The sequence below is a fragment of the Pinus tabuliformis genome, chromosome 3_1 (genome assembly GCF_031772625.1).
Source record: "Pinus tabuliformis cultivar Carrire ecotype Pingquan chromosome 3_1, CPIR1, whole genome shotgun sequence".
NCBI lineage: Eukaryota > Viridiplantae > Streptophyta > Pinopsida > Pinales > Pinaceae > Pinus > Pinus tabuliformis.
The window spans coordinates 803,085,470-803,105,445 of NC_142301.1; positions in this window are offsets into that span (position 1 = coordinate 803,085,470).

The following is a 19,976-nucleotide window of genomic DNA, read 5'->3' on the forward strand; positions in this document are numbered from 1 at the left end:
ACAACCTACTAAGCAATATAACTTGAGGAGCAAAGGACCAGTGCCTGAGCAAGATGTGAGGAAGCGGTTGTTAAGAAAGATCTTACCTCCTAGCAATTCTTCTCAAGGCACTCAGAATAAGTGTGGGAGTACATAATTATAAAAAAGTGTTTCTCGGAATAACAAGAAGAATTCCACCATCCTTGAGGTATCAAACATAGTTACACCACCTACCACTTCAACGCACCCTACTCAAGATGAAGATATTGACTACAACATTATTGAAGATGTGAAGAAGGCTTGTGCCAATATTTTTATATATGTACTAGCCAAGATAACAGGGAAACATGAATTTCTCATCCAAGCATTTGCATCACATCCTTTGTCAGGTAGAACGGCTTCTACTTCTCTAGCTTCGTCCGGTAAATCTCAAACCATTCTTGAATCGATTGTTAATGCATCAAATATGTTAGATTTGCTTGCCCCCTGTTTCTTTAACTTTTGAGATCTTTAATTATAATGTCCACAATTTCTTGGTTGATTCTGATGCATCTGCAAATGCCAGACCTCTATTTTGTTGCAAAGAAAATCAAATGCTAAATGGGAAAAGACCGATGCAAAAATCATTCATTTAGATAGATCTTTAGTACAGGCAGTTGGTGAGCTTAACAATGTTATAATTCCTTTATCATCAAAACATAGAGTTCACTAATGTATAAATATTGTCATTGTCGACATTTTGAAAGCTTATGGTTTCCTTTTGAGTAGATATTGGTCTAGCAAATTGCAAGGATACTTTTCTACAGACTGGTTGCATTTGTGGCTTATGTACAAGGGAAAGAACAATCAAATCTAAGTCAAGAGTGAGCCATTCATGAAGCATATTGTCATGGTGCTTGAAGCACCCAATGAGCCTATCATTTATGCACAAATGATTTTTGGAAATTGTTTTCTAGAGGTTGATCACAGATGTTATCTTGTGCAGTCTTCACTCGTACCACCATATACATAGTTGGAACTCCTTCCTTACAATCCAAGTGGTTCAAATGTCTCTTGTACACCCAAGAGAAGGTGGAGGAAAAATTTCCTCATCTCATTTAGAATAAGCTTTTACGGACCAAAATCCTCTCAAAATGAGGAGGTTTGATCTATATTGGATCATTATATTATTTTGCTTCCATCTCAATTCTTTTGAAGTGGAAAAGGTGGAGGAATCAACTCACAAGACCATTTTTACTGGTGGGATCCAGTTTGGCAATTTGGGGTCTAAAACCTTATGGAAGCAGTTTGAGGCATATAACAACATTTTTTTAGGGTGAAACTTTGTGTTTGAAGCATGTGCATTATTTTTCTATTCAACACACATATACCTTTCCAACAATGTAATAATCTCCTCAATTAGATTTTGTATGTGAAAGTTATGCCACCTGGAAGTTGACCTTCATGTTTTGACCATCATAATTTGAGAGAATTCCATGTTGGCTCCCATTATTCATGGAAAAATGGCTAGCTACGTGATCATGATGAAGAATAATTTAGAATAGTCCATATTGTAACTCTTTTTAAGAGTTTAAGGAGTCAAACTTAACAACTAGTAGGTTATCGAGTTGTGTTATAATCGGGCCATTGGGTGTAAAGGGGTTCCATTCTATTAGAGTGCATTTTGTTCCATGAATGAGAAAAGTAGCCAAGAGTGGATAGGGAGAGAGAAAATAGGGAGTATTTGTGCATTGTAGTAGCCCACGGGCCACATGCCTCACTTATTTGTATTTGCATCCATCTTCCATTATGACAAAGAAAGCAGGGCAACCTCACCTTCCAACTGGGTTTTCTCTTGAAAGGGTTTCCCAAGTTATATCTTGTGTCAATTATGGTTTGTCAATGTTATTTCATTTTTCTCCATTTTTTTCATAATTATAATTGCATGCACATGTAATAAATAATAATTAACATATCCTTAAATCTAAGGAGAAATAATCCTTCATAGTGCAGATTACAGATTGTTCTAATATATTTTGGTAGATCTGTTATGGCGAACTCTCCAATGGAATATCCACAACATTTTACAGATCAATTATTCAAAATGATTAAAAAGTTATTAAACATGTCAAATATAAGTGAGAAATGTGTCTTTAGAGTATAATAATAAAACTTTTGTCACACATCAATTAGAAGAATTTTAAAAATAACTCAAAAAAACCCCAAAAAATAATCATATCATTTATATAAATAATTTTAGTGTAATTACTTTATTTTAAAGGAAATTTGATTATTCCTTTGGAATTTTTTATAAACATCTAATACAATAAACAAATGACTTTCTTACGTGCTTATTAAATACTTTAAATGCATAGTTAAGATAAAATATTCATTTTATTTTTTTCCAAAAAAAAAACTTTATATTTATCTGAGAGATAAACATACACAATGTTGTCCATCATGTGGACTGATTCAAGTTTAGCTAAAAAAAAATTCCAAAAAACTTCAAATACACACAGATTGATATCATAATACAAAAAAAATCTTCAAAATTCCTTCATGCAATTTGAAGAAACTCTAGAAATGAAACTCCATGCCATTGATTTTGTGATCATCCAATATTTCATATTGACCAAAGGACCCTACAGGAAGCTGCAAATCCTCTTTGGAGAGATGATCAGCTTTCTAGTTCAATTCCCTATAGATATGAGCAAATGAGGTCCTCTCAAAAGAATCCAACTCTATGTTGATTTCACGCAAAATATGATTTATAGAAGGGATATCTACCTCTGTCTTCTTATTAGCCCAATCGATTACTAACTTTGAATCTCCAATACCTTGGATCTTCTTAACTCCCAAATGACGAGAATTATAAAGCAGTGTCCACAGGGATGCAAAATCAACCTTAGAATTTTATCCCTTGCCTAGAGCATAACACAACAAATAGAGGTGATTTAGGTTGAGATAAATAACAGCTCCTACTCCACACCTCAGAGGGTCACCTTGAATAGTGTCACTAAAAATCCCTATGGGATTTCTTTGTCCATAGGAAGCATCTGCATGATCCAATATTTCTTTCTTTTAGGCTCTAATTTGAATCTTTACATTGTTTTTCAATGATACTAGTTGTAACTTCAAGTGAGACGAGCTTATCTTGAAAATTTCTAATGTTCCTTTCCCACCACAAATCATAAATTAGTAAAGAGGGGAATGCTAAAAATTCTTGCATAGGTTTGTCTTGAATTTGGTGTTGAACACAATCCTCTAGTTTATCATTATTATGGTTCCCCGACATAGGGGAAAGAGATGCTTTGACCAATTGCCTAATACGAGATGTATATCGGAAAAAAATAAAAATGTGAGAAAAATTTTCAAAATCATGAAAACTAAGCACACACCTACTAGGCCCAAACCAGTGATGTTTCCACAAATTATACCATGATAACAATTTATTTTTTAGAGCAAGCCAAACAATTATTTTACATTTCAGGGGGCTTTCATTTTTCCATAGTAACCCCCACCACCAATTGACATGTCCATTAAAATTTTCCTCGAAGTTTTCCAGCCTAACATTGTTGTATAATCGCCCGAAGAAGCTTCCTTAGACCAAATAAGCCTAATCTAGTCATCATTTGATAATCTTATGAAGAACTTGACAAGCAAGTTAATGAAAGCAAGCCATTCTATAGCTACAAGATCTAGGAAACCTAATAATTCAGTGAACTTCCAACCTTATATGCCTCAAGACTAAACTTGGTGGGCTTTTGCATCCACCAAAAACTAGATGCCCACATCTCTGAGACGTCTAACAGAATTTTGAGATAGTTTGATATCATTACTAGCTCCTTCCCAAGGTTTTTCACCCATGCAAACCTTCCTACCATCCCCTACTCACCACGCAACCTAAGGACCAACGAAAGAAAAATATTTAACTAAATCCTTCCATACTATGGAAGAACTTCCATGTTTCTTCCTTGGATCCATGTGCCAACCAATAATGGATTTGTCTCCCAAGTATTTCGACCCGAGTGCATGGCCCCAAAGTAATGAATTTTTTGTAAGGCACCATAAACTATGTGTAGCTAGAGCGTGACAAAGAGTGAATATTTTTTAGTCCCCATCCTCCAAAGGATTTTGGAGAAGCAATATGATCACAAGCTACTAAATGCCAACCCTTCTTATCCTTTAGACCTAACCAAAGAAAATGAAAACTCAACTTCCTTATCTTGTTTAAAATACCTTTGGGCACCCATGCAATGGAGGTCCAATAGATAGGGATGCTCTTAAGAACAAATTTTACCAAGACTAGATGCCTACCTCTTGACAAAAATTTGCTCATTCAGATAGAAATCTCGCCTTCAACCTTCTTGACCATCCATAACCAATCATAAGATAGATAATTTTAACATAAATCCTAGATATTTCAGTCTGTCTTTGATTGGCTTTAGCTGATAAAAGCGTTGTCAAACAAAATACAAGATCCTTTCACACAAGAAACAATGAGATAGAGTAGATTTTTGGATATTGACTATCATTCCAATAAGAAGGGAGAAGTGATCTAAGATAATGGGGATCTCTTGAAGATAACACACATCTCCCATCATGAAAAGAAAAATGTCGTCAACAAACAATAGATGAGAAATGGAGACATTTTGATATATACCTATGCCCTTCAATATTCCCTTTTCAATGGCATCTCGCAAAAACCTACTTAACAAATCTACCACTAGAAGAAAGAGAAGGGGAGATAAGGGACAACATTAGTGCATGCCTTTAGAGGAATTGAAAAGTTCGATGGGAAAACGTTAATAAGCACAACGAAACTAGAAGAGGAAATACATCCCATTATCCATTTAACAATGGTGATATTTATGCCCATTTGGATGAGAACCAACCTTAGGAAGGTCCAATCCACGTGGTCGTAGGCTTTTGAAAGAAAATTTTTAATAGAAACATCTAGAATTTCCCTGGCTTTGATAGAATGTAAATCTTTTTGAGCTAGTGAGACAACATCATGAATTTGATGGTTTTGAAAAAAAATTGAATTGTCCCTCCATAATTAGTTCACTGAGAATAGGATTCAACCGGTTATAATAATTTTAGATATTAATTTAGAAATCACATTGCAACATGAGATGGGTATGTAGTCATTAAAATCATTTTCCCCTTCTCTCTTGGGAATAAGAGAATTAAACGTCAAATTAATTATGCCTAAGACCTAACCTAAAATTTGGGATTCTTTCACAACCTTTAAGAGATCCTCTTTGATTAAATAAAAAAATAAGTGTAGCATTCCACTGTCATACCATTAGGACCAATACTTTTCTTCTTATGCATAGAGAAAAGGTTCACTTGAACTTCACCTACGGTGACTTCCTCTATAAGGGAAGCATTCATGTCCTCAGACACGTAGGGAGGAAACAAAGTGAGAGAATCAAGAAACTCCATAATCGAGCATCCTCTGCACTAGAAGAAAAGGGATTTAAGATGTTGAACTCCATTACATGCAATTTCCAGAAATGAGGAGAAACAATACTCTTCATTGTCCTTCATGTACCAAATAGCGTTCACATTCCTATGATGATTGGCATATATGTGGAGGAATTTAGTGTTATTATCCCCCTCATAAATTCATATGGTGGGACTCTTTAATCTCCGTGTTTCCTCCTCTCTAGCAAGTATTTCTATTTTTTGCCTTCAAGAGTGCGCAGAGCTTCGATGGATTCCATTGTAAAATACTTAAAGAGTTTAATGCATACAATTTGTTATTTTTTTCTTTTGTCTCCCTCATCACAACATTAATTTTTTGTTGTTGTGTGCCTTAACCCAAATTTTAGTCTTATTTTTTACAAACTTCAAGTTTTCCACAAATTGAAACATGAAATATCCATCTTTTCTTTGGCTAAGAGGCTTCCATGCTTCTTTGACTAATTTTCTATAATCCTCTTCCAAAATCCAAACATGGTTAAACTTGAAGGGGGTCAGGGGTTTTGGGTCATCTTTTTCTAAAGCTAGAAAAATTGGACAATGGTCCAATATCCTTACAACTTCTACCCAAGATTTGAACCTTTAGAGGAGAATGGTACTAAATAAAAAAATTCATCCTGGTGCTTAGAGATCGCACTATCACCAGGCCTCATATTTCGTTAAGTTGGAGTTGATTTGACAAACTTAAGATCAAATAAGTTCATGGAATGAAACAATTTTGTGAATAAGTCACCCAGAGGATTTGATAGAGCACTAACTCCCCTAGATGACAGAGTGAAATTCATGTCTCCCCCCATGATTAGATTCACTACACCAAATATGCCAGAGCCCATTAGAGCCTCCCAAAAGGGTTTACAATCATTGTATATACCATAAACATTTATGCATTTAATTCCCATGTCTATCTCATTTGAGACAAAATCAATTGCCATATGTCAAGAAGAGCTCAAGAAAAGTGAAACTAATAAATCACGCCACAGAGCCATAAGAAGACCAACTAAAAAACCTTTTGAACCTGATGAGAAGAAACTTCAATTCCTACACTAGGATTCTAATCAAAACCGCATAAGCATCTGACAACATAGTTTCTTAAAGCATGATAACATCGAGGTTGTAATGAGTTGCCTTCAGTCCAATTTTTTGGGGTTGACCCCAAAGCCCCTGATATTCAAAGAAAACACCTTCATTCCCCCCCTGGGTGGGGCCTTTTCTCTAATATACCTAGAGATCGTGGTCTATTTTCCACTCAGAATGTCTTCCCTACCCTTAGATTGGGCCTTAGAAAGCAAGGATTTGTGACTAGCATGACTAATTAAAGGATCATCCATGGCTAGACCATTATATGATGAAATGTCTTTGCAAGTCGAGGAAGATGAATGGAGAGCATATCGCTTAGCAGGGAGGCTAGAAGAAACAATGGCTTATTTTGAGGAATGGATGACCTTATAATCTATAGAAAGATGTTTCCTACAAGATTCTGACAAAGAGGTGGAAGCATAAGTAACAATCGGACTAGGAAAGGCATCATTCTCCTTGAAAAGTGGCGGAATTTCAAGGAGGGAGAGATATTGAATAGATGGGAGGGGAGGCATCGCTACCAGGGACATAACTACGAAAACTTTCCCATGCATATTACCATCATGATCAATTTTATCATTATTTTTTATGGAAAAGAACGAAGGGGGTTGAAACTACTTACCTAGGGAGGGAGGATGACCATCATTTGCATCTTATAATTTAGAAACCATAGGCTCCTTCTCCCTCGGTCCCAAGGCCTCGATGTACACATTTGGAAGTTTCTTAATCTAGACGACTAGAAATTTCAAAAAAAAAAACGTGTAAATGAAGAAGAGGTGGCCTACCTCATGCCAAGTAAAACAACATAAGGACATCTTCCAGTGGTCAATCTTTTGGTTCCAAGCCATTATGTTCAAGACCAATTCAATATCCTCCAAGAAACCTTCACTAGGGTTGTTGTCCACCTACACCCATGCCACCCAGCGCTCCTAATTCAAAATGAAATTCTCCTCCAGACAAACAAACTAGACAATATGATTTCCTATGTTTTCCAAAACCGATTTGTTCTAGAATGGTATTGATAGATCCAGGAGGAGGGACCAAATTTATTGCATTCACATGGGGTTGTAAGAAACGTTGAAATCTATCTTCCACTTTTGAAGCACCAACCTAGATTTGCACCAACACCAGTCGAAGGATAGGGGAATCTTTGCTTCTTCTGCTTTAGATTCCCATAGTGAAATTCATGTCTCCCCCCATGATTAGATTCACTACACCAAAGATACCAGAGCCCATTAGAGCTTCCCAAAAGGGTTTACAATCATTGTATATACCATAAAAATTTATGCATTTAATTCCCATGTCTAGCTCATTTGAAACAAAATCAATTTTATGCATTTAATTCCCATGTCTAGCTCATTTGAAACAAAATCAATTGCCATATGTCAAGAAGAGCTCAAGAAAAATGAAACTGATAAATCACGCCACAAAGCCATAAGAAGACCAACTAAAAAACCTTTTGAACCTGATGAGAAGAAACTTCAATTCCTACACCAGGATTCTAATCAAAACCGCATAAGCACCTGACAACATAGTTTCTTAAAGCATGATAACATTGGGGTTGTAATGAGTTGCCTCGGGTCCAATTTTTTGGGGTTGACCCAGACCCCCTGATATTCAAAGAAAACACCTTCATTTCCCCCCCTGGGTGGGGCCTTTTCTCTAATATAACTAGAGATCGTGGTCTATTTTCCACTTAGAATGTCTTCCCTACCCTTAGACTGGGCCTTAGAAAGCAAGGATTTGTGACTAGCATGTCTAATTGAAGGATCATCCATGGCTAGACCACTATATGATGAAATGTCTTCGCAAGTCGAGGAAGATGAATGGAGAGCATATCGCTTAGCAGGGAGGCTAGAAGAAACAGTGGCTTATTTCAAGGAATGGATGACCTTATAATCTATAGAAAGATGTTTCCTACAAGATTCTGACAAAGAGGTGGAAGCATAAGTAACAATCGGACTAGGAAAGGCATCATTCTCCTTGAAAAGTGGTGGAATTGCAAAGAGGGAGAGATATCGAATAGATGGGAGGGGAGGCATCGCTACCAGGGACATAACTACAAAAACTTTCCCATGCATATTACCATCATGATCAATTTTATCATTATTTTTTATGGAAAAGAACGAAGGGGGTTGAAACTACTTACCTAGGGAGGGAGGATGACCGTAATTTGCATCTTAGAATTTAGAAACCATAGGCTCCTTCTCCCTCGGTCCCAAGGCCTCGATTTACACATTTGGAAGTTTCTTAATCTAGACATTTCTAGACGGCTAGAAATTTAAAAAAAAAAATGTGTAAATGAAGAAGAGGTGACCTACCTCATGCCAAGTAAAACAACAGAAAGACATCTTCCAGTAGTCAATCTTTTTGTTCCAAGTCACTCTGTTCAAGACCAATTCAATATCCTCCAGGAAACCTTCACTAGGGTTGTTGTCCACCTACACCCATGCCACCCAGCGATCCTAATTCAAAATGAAATTCTCCTCCAGACAAACAAACTAGACAATATGATTACCTGTGTTTTTCAAAACCGATTTGTTCTAGAATGGTATTGATAGACCTAGGAGGAGGGCCAAAATGTATTGCATTCACATGGGGTTGTAAGAAGCATTGAAATCCGTCTTCCACTTTTGAAGCACCAACCCAGATTTGCACCAACACCAGTCGAAGGATAGGAGAATCTTTGCTTTAGATTCCCATAGTGAAATTCATGTCTTCCCCCGTGATTAGATTCACTACACCAAAGATGTCAGAGCCCATTAGAGCCTCCCAAAAGGGTTTACAATCATTGTATATACCATAAACATTTATGCATTTAATTCCCATGTCTAGCTCATTTGAAACAAAATCAATTGCCATATGTCAAGAAGAGCTCAAGAAAAGTGAAACTGATAAATCACGCCACAGAGCCATAAGAAGACCAACTAAAAAACCTTTTGAACCTGATGAGAAGAAACTTCAATTCCTACACCAAGATTCTAATCAAAACTGCATAAGCATTTGACAACATAGTTTCTTAAAGCATGATAACATCGAGGTTGTAATGAGTTGCCTCGGGTCCAATTTTTTCGGGTTGACTCCAAAGCCCCTGATATTTAAAGAAAACACCTTCATTCCCCCCCCCCCCTAGGTGGGGCCTTTTCTCTAATATACCTAGAGATCGTGGTCTATTTTCCACTTAGAATGTCTTCCCTACCCTTAGACTGGGCCTTAGAAAGCAAGGATTTGTGACCAGCATGACTAATTGAAGGATCATCCATGGCTAGACCACTATATGATGAAATGTCTTCGCAAGTCGAGGAAGATGAATGGAGAGCATATCACTTAGTAAGGAGGCTAGAAGAAACAGTGGCTTATTTCAAGGAATGGATGACCTTATAATCTATAGAAAGATGTTTCCTACAAGATTCTGACAAAGAGGTGGAAGCATAAGTAACAATCGGACTAGGAAAGGCATCATTCTCCTTGAAAAATGGTGGAATTTCAAGGAGGGAGAGATATTGAATAGATGGGAGGGGAGGCATCACTACCAGGGACATAACTACAAAAACTTTCCCATGCGTATTACCATCATGATCAATTTTATCATTATTTTTTATGGAAAAGAACAAAGGGGGTTGAAACTACTTAACCTAGGGAGGGAGGATGACCGTCATCTGCGTCTTAGAATTTAGAAACCATAGGCTCCTTCTCCCTCGGTCCCAAGGCCTCAATCTACACATTTGGAAGTTTCTTAATCTAGACATTTCTAGACGACTAGAAATTTCAAAAAAAAAATTGTGTAAATGAAGAAGAGGTGGCCTACCTCATGCCAAGTAAAACAACAGAAGGACATCTTCCAGTAGTCAATATTGTGGTTCCAAGCCACTCCATTCAAGACCAATTCAATATCCTTCAAGAAACCTTCACTAGGGTTGTTGTCCACCTACACCCATGCCACCCAGCGATCCTAATTCAAAATGAAATTCTCCTCCAGACAAACAAACTAGACAATATAATTTCCTATGTTTTCCAAAACCGATTTGTTCTAGAATGGTATTGATAGACCTAGGAGGAGGGCCCAAATTTATTGCATTCACATGGGGTTGAAAGAAGTGTTGAAATCCGTCTTCCACTTTTGAAGCAACAACCCAGATTTGCACCAACACCAGTCGAAGGATAGGGGAATCTTTGCTTCTTCTGCTTTAGATTCACAGAGTGAAATTCATGTCTCCCCCCATGATTAGATTCACTACACCAAAGATACCAGAGCCCATTAGAGCCTCCCAAAAGGGTTTACAATCATTGTATATACCATAAACATTTATGCATTTAATTCCCATGTCTAGCTCATTTGAAACGAAATCAATTGCCATATGTCAAGAAGAGCTCAAGAAAAATGAAACTGATAAATCATGCCACAGAGCCATAACAAGACCAACTAAAAAACCTTTTGAACCTGATGAGAAGAAACTTCAATTCCTACACTAGGATTCTAATCAAAACCGCATAAGCACCTGACAACATAGTTTCTTAAAGCATGATAACATTGGGGTTGTAATGAGTTGCCTCGGGTCCAATTTTTTGGGGTTGACCCCAGACCCCTTGATATTCAAAGAAAACGCCTTCATTTCCCCCCCTGGGTGGGGCCTTTTCTCTAATATACCTAGAGATCGTGGTCTATTTTCCACTCAGAATGTCTTCCCTACCCTTAGACTGGTCCATAGAAAGCAAGGATTTGTGACTAGCATGACTAATTGAAGGATCATCGATGGCTAGACGACTATATGATGAAATTTCTTCGCAAGTCGAGGAAGATGAACGGAGAGCATATCGTTTAGCAGGGAGGCTAGAAGAAACAGTGGCTTATTTCAAGGAATGGATGACCTTATAATCTATAGAAAGATGTTTCCTACAAGATTCTGACAACGAGGTGGAAGCATAAGTAACAATCGGACTAGGAAAGGCATCATTCTCCTTGAAAAGTGGTGGAATTTCAAAGAGGGAGAGATATTGAATAGATGGGAGGGGAGGCATCGCTACCAGAGACATAACTACAAAAAATTTCCCATGCATATTACCATCATGATCAATTTTATCATTATTTTTTATGGAAAAGAACGAAGGGGGTTGAAACTACTTACCTAGGGAGGGAGGATGACCGTCATCTGCGTCTTAGAATTTAGAAACCATAGGCTCATTCTCCCTCGGTCCCAAGGCCTCGATTTGCACATTTGGAAGTTTCTTAATCTAGACATTTCTAGACGGCTAGAAATTTCAAAAAAAAAAAATGTGTAAATAAAGAAGAGGTGGCCTACCTCATGCCAAGTGAAACAACAGAAGGACATCTTCCAATAGTCAATCTTTTGGTTCCAAGCCACTCTATTCAAGACCAATTCAATATTCTCCAGGAAACCTTCACTAGGGTTGTTGTCCACCTACACCCATGCCACCCAGCGATCCTAATTCAAAATGAAATTCTCCTCCGGACAAACAAACTAGACAATATGATTTCCTATGTTTTCCATAACCGATTTGTTCTAGAATGGTATTGATAGACCTAGGAGGAGGGCCAAAATTTATTGCATTCACATGGGATTGTAAGAAGCATTGAAATCCATCTTCCACTTTTGAAGAACCAACCCAGATTTGCACCAACACCAGTCGAAGGATAGGGGAATCTTTGCTTCTTATGCTTTATTGAGGATATTGTAGAACCAACCTTTTGGCAATATGTGGAATTGCAAAGAAAAATTAATAACAGGAGCCCACATAGCATCGATCCACTATTTCATAGAGGAAGGTTTCGCCACATTCCCAGCAAACTGGTCAACCAGAGTCGTATCCATAAGTAGAGGAATGTTTGAAATGGGAATATCATCCCCTATAACCATTTGAATTTTTAAATTTCTTCACTTAAGAGGCTTAATGTGATTAAGTTTTGATATGTCTAGAGTCGGAGCATGCTTAATATAAGGAATAAGGCCTAAAACCTCTAGATGATGTGCATTATCTGCATGATTCAACGACAAATTAAACGAGCCTTGAGAAAATTGAGGCACTTCCACCATCAAACGAACAAGAGGTGAAACCAATGGGCAATCCTTTCTGGAAATAAAATCTTGGTGGGATGGGAATGTGTGCACAAGTAAAGGGTTGTCCTCGCCATAATCTAGTAATTCCTCATCCATATTAAAATAAAAGCAAAAAATGACAAAAAAGCCCTGAATTGAGATGAGTGACGTGGAAACTAGAAGGTAGACGTTAGAATCTAATAACGAAAATAAAATAAAATCGCCTTGTATCACCCTCCCCCCGAAGAAACGAGGTCCCAAAAATATTCATTTTATTATATACACATTAATTTTTTATTATTTTACATTTAAGTCTTGACTTGAATTAATAACAATGTTGTCTAATGATGCCACAATTTCGCTTGGATGGTGAATTTCTTGTCGGAATCCAGTGAAAAATTATTGAAGAAATCTCATTATGAGAGTGTTTAAATCATTATTTATGGCAAAAATGGATTTGGCACCATCAAGAACCCTTAGGGCACCGAAAATCCTGAAGTTTGACAGTGATAACCCAAATTTTCAAAAAATTGCACCAAATTTTCTCAAAATCATGTCAAAAATTTATATTATTTTTGGAACGAAATTATAACTTATTTAAATAATCTGATTAATAATTATTCTTCATTTAAATCTTAACTTATATGAGTAATAAATATTTATATATTAGGAATATAATTATACATTAAAAAAATATTGTTAATGTGAAGCTTACTTACATGTGGACTCTATCTTTCATTGCATGAATAATTATAATCATGTCTTTTGGTGTTGGTCTTCAATACTATAATGATATAAGGTTGTCCCTTTTTTTTCAACACCAAATATGTTAAATAACAAGATAACAAGGATGTTAAATTTTGCATTTAGACTTTATATCTTATTTGAATGTACGCATGGTGTAAAAATCCTTTTTATACCCCATACCATTTTATAGAGCATTGGTGAAAATTTAGAGTTTGACTATATTTTGGATTTTTGGAATCTAAAATTAAATTAAATTTTGATAACCCAAATGTAAATTTTATAAAATAATTTTGGATTTTTGGAATCTAAAATTTAATTTTTGATAACTCAAATATAAATTTTATTATATTTGATAAATATTTTAAATTTTTAAATTTGATAAATAAAAATAGAGTCAATTACAAAATTCTTATCCATATTTCTTTATCCAAAACATATTAGCCTGCAAAATATAACCTTAAATGTAAATGAGTTACAACTGTGTTTGATTACCAATTTATCCTAAATATAAAGATAAACATAATGCAATACCAATATAAAATATACCACTATAAATGTATTGATTAATGTAAACACATGGTTTGAAATTAAAGAAATGAGAAGATGTTACATAACTAAAGTATAAAATGTATTGATTAATGTAACACATGGTTTGAAATTAAAGAAATGAGAAGATGTTACATAACTAAAGTATTCAGGAAGATGTTCAAGTATTAAAGTATTCAGTAAGATGTTACATAATTAAAGTATTCATTATTTATGTAAGCATGTGGTGTGTGCGCTTAATGATTTTTAAATTATGTAAGCATGTGGTGTGTGCGATTAATGATTTTTAAATTAAATAGTTATTCTTTGAAACTGAAAACTTTTTCAACTATTTCTCATATCAATTATGCTTTAAATTTATTAAAAATATATAGTAATAAAATATTATTAATTAAATATGTTTTTAATTATTTTATTATTAAATATTATTATAATAAAAAATGTGTAGTTAATGAGCTTTAAATTTGTTTGAAAAACTATTTCTCATATCAATTATGTTTTAAATTTATTAAAAATATATAGTAATAAAAATATTATTAATTAAATATGTTTTTATTTATTTTATTATTTAATATTATTATAATAAAAATTTGTAGTTTAATGAGCTTTAAATTTGTTTAAAAAATAATAGAAATTTTTGTAAGATTTTGATCAAATCTAGTATAAATTTTGGGAAATCTATGTTACAAAGTTTTTAGATTTGAGTGTTTTGGGGTTTTTGATGGTGGTAAATCTATTTTCACTATAAAAACATAATTCAAACACTCCAACTGTCAAATATTTTGAAAAAAATATAGCCAAATTCAAACAACTTTTTATTGTAAGAGCAAATTTGTCACTAGATAGACAATTCCTAGAAAAACTCCCTTTCAGGGTTTTCACCAAAAAGGAGACTTACCAGCAAATCATGGGGATGAAACCTCAGCTGACATGCCCCATTCACCTCTTTATGATCTCATTGAGACTGTTGGAGAAGGATCCATGTAGAAGATTAGGATCCTGCGACGGATTGTCAGATGTGAAGGGCCATGTTCTTTTCGCAGGACACCACTGGAATTCTGCCGAAACCAATAGTGATACAGATGTACAAGGATTGTTTTAATTAACTCTTTCAATTTCATTTTGTTGAGCGGAGAGGCTTATTCTACAGCTTAGTATGATGTGTAAGGTTGTCCTTCAGTGATTAAAGTTGAAATTTAATTCTTTCAATTCCATTTTGTTGAGCTGAGAGGCTTATTCTACAGCCTAGTATGATGTGTAACGCTGTCTTTCCCTCATTAAAGTTGAATTTTTGCTCATGTGAACCAAAACAAAAATCTAAAAAAAAAAAAACCATACAAAACATTTAAATAATGTGAGCTCATAAAAAAATGTACACTTAAAGAAGTTAGATCCTTTTTGGCTCATGTTAGATCTGTATTTAAGATGGATGCTCATGTTAGATCTGTATTTAAGATAGATGCTCATGTTAGATCTATATTGATATAAATTATTTGTATGTTTAAAATAAAAACAAAAAAATTGTTACTCGAAAAACCATTCATGCTATCTGCACACAATCTACAAAATTGTTATGTTCTTTTTATTAGTGCTTTTAATGTCTACAAAAATTGTTTGTCTACTGTAGGGAAATTGCAGGGTTAAGTGTTCAGATAAAGATAACTGGGATTTCAATAGGAGAAAGTAATTCGAGGTACAGCTTCCTTAAATTTATTTGTTTTAGCGGTCACTTACTTATCGAGGTTTTGTAAAAAAATTATTTTGAGGCTGAAATTACATCTTATTTTACTGCTATGCTGGAGGGGTCGCTATGAAAAACAAAATGAAGAAAGAGGATCGTATGGGCCTAATTGTTAATGTTACGCTGTGCCTATATGTGAGACGTGTCGTGGGCTCATTCTTGGGGTGGTGGCGAAGGTTTATCAATGGGGTAGGTATAATAGAAAAGTAACGCTATCGTATTAGACTAAATGTCATCTACTTTAGATTTGTTTTACCTTTCTTATAATGTGTGGTATGGTATGTAGCTGCAGCTCTTTACATGGTAAAGAGAAAAATGTTTGATAGATTAATATGGTATAGAGATTTGGGTTTTTATATTTAAAAATATAAAATGGTTATTTAATTAAAAAATATAAATATTATTTTATTGAAAAATTTTAATATTCAAGTATGGAGGGTTTTTCTCAATGCATTATATTAAATATCATTTTTTGGGATTCAATTGCATTAAGAAAGTCATATCATGGAAATGGTCATAGATGAATGACTTTCTTAAAGCAGTTGAATCCCAAAAATGATATCTAATTTTGATATTTATTAATTTATTTTTGAGAATTAGTTAATTATGACTATATTTTTGAATTTCAATACTTATATGTTAAGTTATTTTGTGAATTTAAAATTTATTTTGGAAATTTATGAAGTATTTTTTCTATAAGGAAAAATCGCAATTTTAATTAGATAAAGATGAAAATTACATGTTGTAGGTGCTTTGAAAAGCTCATCAAAAATATTGACCTTGCAACAATCAGATAAAATATGCCAAAAAAATGATATGAGTTACAAAAAGTTACAAAATTCCATAAATCACTGAAAACAAAATATCAATAGAGGATTAGAGATAGTCTAAGAATCACTCTCATATGTCCATCATTATACCATATTAAAAACGGTAGAGTATAAAGTATTATCAAAATAACAAGTAATGTGCCTCTATATCAGTCAATATTTGTAGTTGCCTAAGTATCCTCTGCAAATGGCCTATGGTAGTACTCGTAATGATCGTTTCCATAATGTTCTAAAATCTTCCATATCCTCTGTGCCTACTGTATGCCTTCCTTGGAAAGATGATCGGAAATGGTGTTCCTTTCCTTGTAAATATGATGACAATTGATAAGAACAAATTGTCCCTCAATCATCAAAGCTTTCCCCAAGATAGGTCTGAGTGTGTGCACGTGACATGTATATAGTTGATTAAACCAATCTATAACCACCTAAGAATCACCAAAAACTTGTAATTGTCAACACTTTCTTCACATATGCCTCCATCTTGGGAAGAACCGTCAAAATATGCCCAAGGCCAAGTTTGGTCAATTTGTTCAGCCACTATGGTACGAGTTTTGGATCTAGATTCATCTGTGGGAATAAACTCATATAAATCCAACACCTGTGCCCCAATACAATCTGGACATATTTCCTTTTCATGAAATATGAATTTATTTCTCCCAAGCGAAATACCCCAGAATATAATAGGAGGAAGGTTCCATAATTTTTGAGATGTCGGGTTTCACCATGAGAGCCAATCATAAAAAGACTCACCCTACCACCTAATTTGAACAGATAACACAATGCATACTAAATTCCATATCTGACACGATATAGGGCAAAAGAGGAATAAGTGATCCATTGATTCCTCAGTGGCCTTACATAAAGGACACTAAGAAGGACCTGCAAAGGATTTATTTTTTAAATTATCACCCATAGGAATTTTATTCTCTAGTAGACACCAAAGAAATAAATGACTTTTTGCAAGACATTTCAGTCTCCAAACATGCTTCCACCACCATAACGGCTCTGCTAGTTCTTTCTTAGCATTATGAATAAGTAAACTTCCTTAGGAGAATACTTCCCAAAAGCTGAGTGAATCCATATGAGTTCATCATCCATGTCATGTAGTCTAACATGAGCAATGTTAAGAACCTCGGTGTAGCTACGCCAAAGTTGATGCCATACCACAGGAAGATTTAAATACTGAGCTGATAACCATTCTTGTGTTGAAGAATCTAGGGCAATTAGGTGTAGAGGGATTCTTCAAGAATAGATAACAATTTGTGGAGTCTTTTTTACTTTTTCTTGTTAGCTCAATCCTCTTCTTCTTCTTATTAATGCATGTGTGTGTACTTCATCAAACTGCTACCAAAAAGCATAAGAACAAGAACATAATATGTTGGCTCTCTCCCAGGTCCAAAAAAACTTTCTCTTCTCTTGAGAGGAAAACCCTTTAGTATGTTTCTATTATTGAAGCTTCTTATTGATCAATGCCAAACCCTAGACCCTTGATAAGAATATCCTACAAGTACAAGTCAAGTCCTTCCTCCTTTCTTCACTCTGATCCCCGGCACTTCCTTTTTCCGACACTTTGTTTCCCGGCACTTCATCCTCCTTCCAACTATTTTAAGATCTTGTTTCAGTTACTCTAGAAGAGATCCTTCTCTTCTACACTTAGAGATATCCTTCACTTATAGACACCTTCCTTTCTTTCAACCAAACGAGATCCTTCTTGAGATGTAGATGTAGATTGAAGTGATTGTACAACAGCCCTAGATTCTCGCATGTGTGGTAGGTAACCTTGCAAACTAGGGTCCTTTCACCTTCGCTTAAGAGAGCCTTACCTTCGCAAGATTAGGAGGCCTTATAGGCCTAACTTTCTAGCCCAGCCAATGATGAACATGTGATTGTGATCTTACTGTTGATATAACCATAGACTATCCTTCCTTTTCTTGCACGTGTGACTGTATTTACCCTAGAAAACAACCTCCAACCTTCGCTTATCATTTCCCTTACTTCGCTGCACTAGAGGCTCCTTTTCTTCACTTTCTCTTCACCCTTAATTCGTCTTCCTTACTCATTGATTTCAGAGGAATGAGTGTGTTGTCTTTAGAAGAGTGGACAACCTCTATATATATAGGATTGTCCCTCCTTTAGGCCGACTTGAAGGCCGACTTGAAGATTGCAGGCTGACTTATCTTCCTTGCTTCGGATCGATTCTTTGGTGATATCGTTGCATGGAGGAGATTTGTTAACTTTGCTTGGAGGTATTCTCTTGACTCTAATACATAAACATACATGGTGTAACATGCCCTTAAGGTCTACAACATTTTCTTTTGACTATTTGACTCACCTATATCACTTTAACATGTGTTAGACCTATTTCAATGAGCAAGAAACTCATTGACATATATTATAAAAATAATATTTCTTTTCTTGAATAAATACAAATATCAAAAGTACATTTATGAAGACCGAACCTAGTTACATTTCCTTCAACACTCTCTCTTAACTAGGGAGGTATTCATACAACATTCCAAGGTGTTTGGCTATGTTTCAATCTTGAAGAAATCACATAATAGAAATTGGGTTGGTAATCCATCTGTTATAGCATCATAGTAACCAACATTATTTCCACAGCAAGGCCTTAACTGACAGCTCTATCTCTCAATAGATTAGAGCACAATGTTGGCGAGACGAATTAATTGTAGACACCTTAGTCATTATCTCTCAAGGTACATACCCACCTGGGTGTTCACTGAGTATGACCTTCTAGAAATATTCTTATCTTGGGTTCCCAACCCTCAAAGAATATCAGTCCTCTTGCCTACTCTTGTCTTGGATGCCCTACACATCCTCAAAGAGTACTGGATGCCAGATGATTACCCAATCCTCCCATTCTTTCTTCCCAAGTGAAGACAAGAATGTTGTGTCTATCTCTCCTTCTCAATTGAGGAATACATGCCCAAGTATCCTCTGACAAGGTACTTGTCCAAGTTCCTTTGTAATTGGGAACTTGTAATAACTCCCTCTTAGCTAGGGACTTTTCCATTCATCAGCAACTTCTTCTTCGTGGGTCCTCCATCTTCTTGATCTCCTTACTTCCTTCGATGTCATGAAGTCTTTGTTCGAATCTTCTTCTTGGTAGGGCGTCATCCATTGATCACTTTCCTTCCTGGTTTGTCATGTCATTTCTTCCTTCATGGAAAGTGGCTTTCTTGACATATATCAGGTTCTCTTGTCATCTATCCATTCTTCAAAATACTCTTCTCATGGATGCTTCGTTGTACTTGTTTGTTTACATGCTTTGATCTAGTAGCCCTTCATGACTTCATCCTGATATTTCTTCAACATTAAGTGGTGCTTTTGCAGGATGGGTTTTTCATCCTGACATCTTCGTAGAGTAGAATCGGTTATCTGCATCTTTCATGTCTCCAAGGCCTTCACAAGTGTCAAGGTTCCTTTGATATTTTTCTTCCTTTCTTAAAGTTGTCATGCCTTCTTTCGGGAGATGTCTTCAAAGTATCTTTGTCAGATAGAGAGATTCTTTGTGAT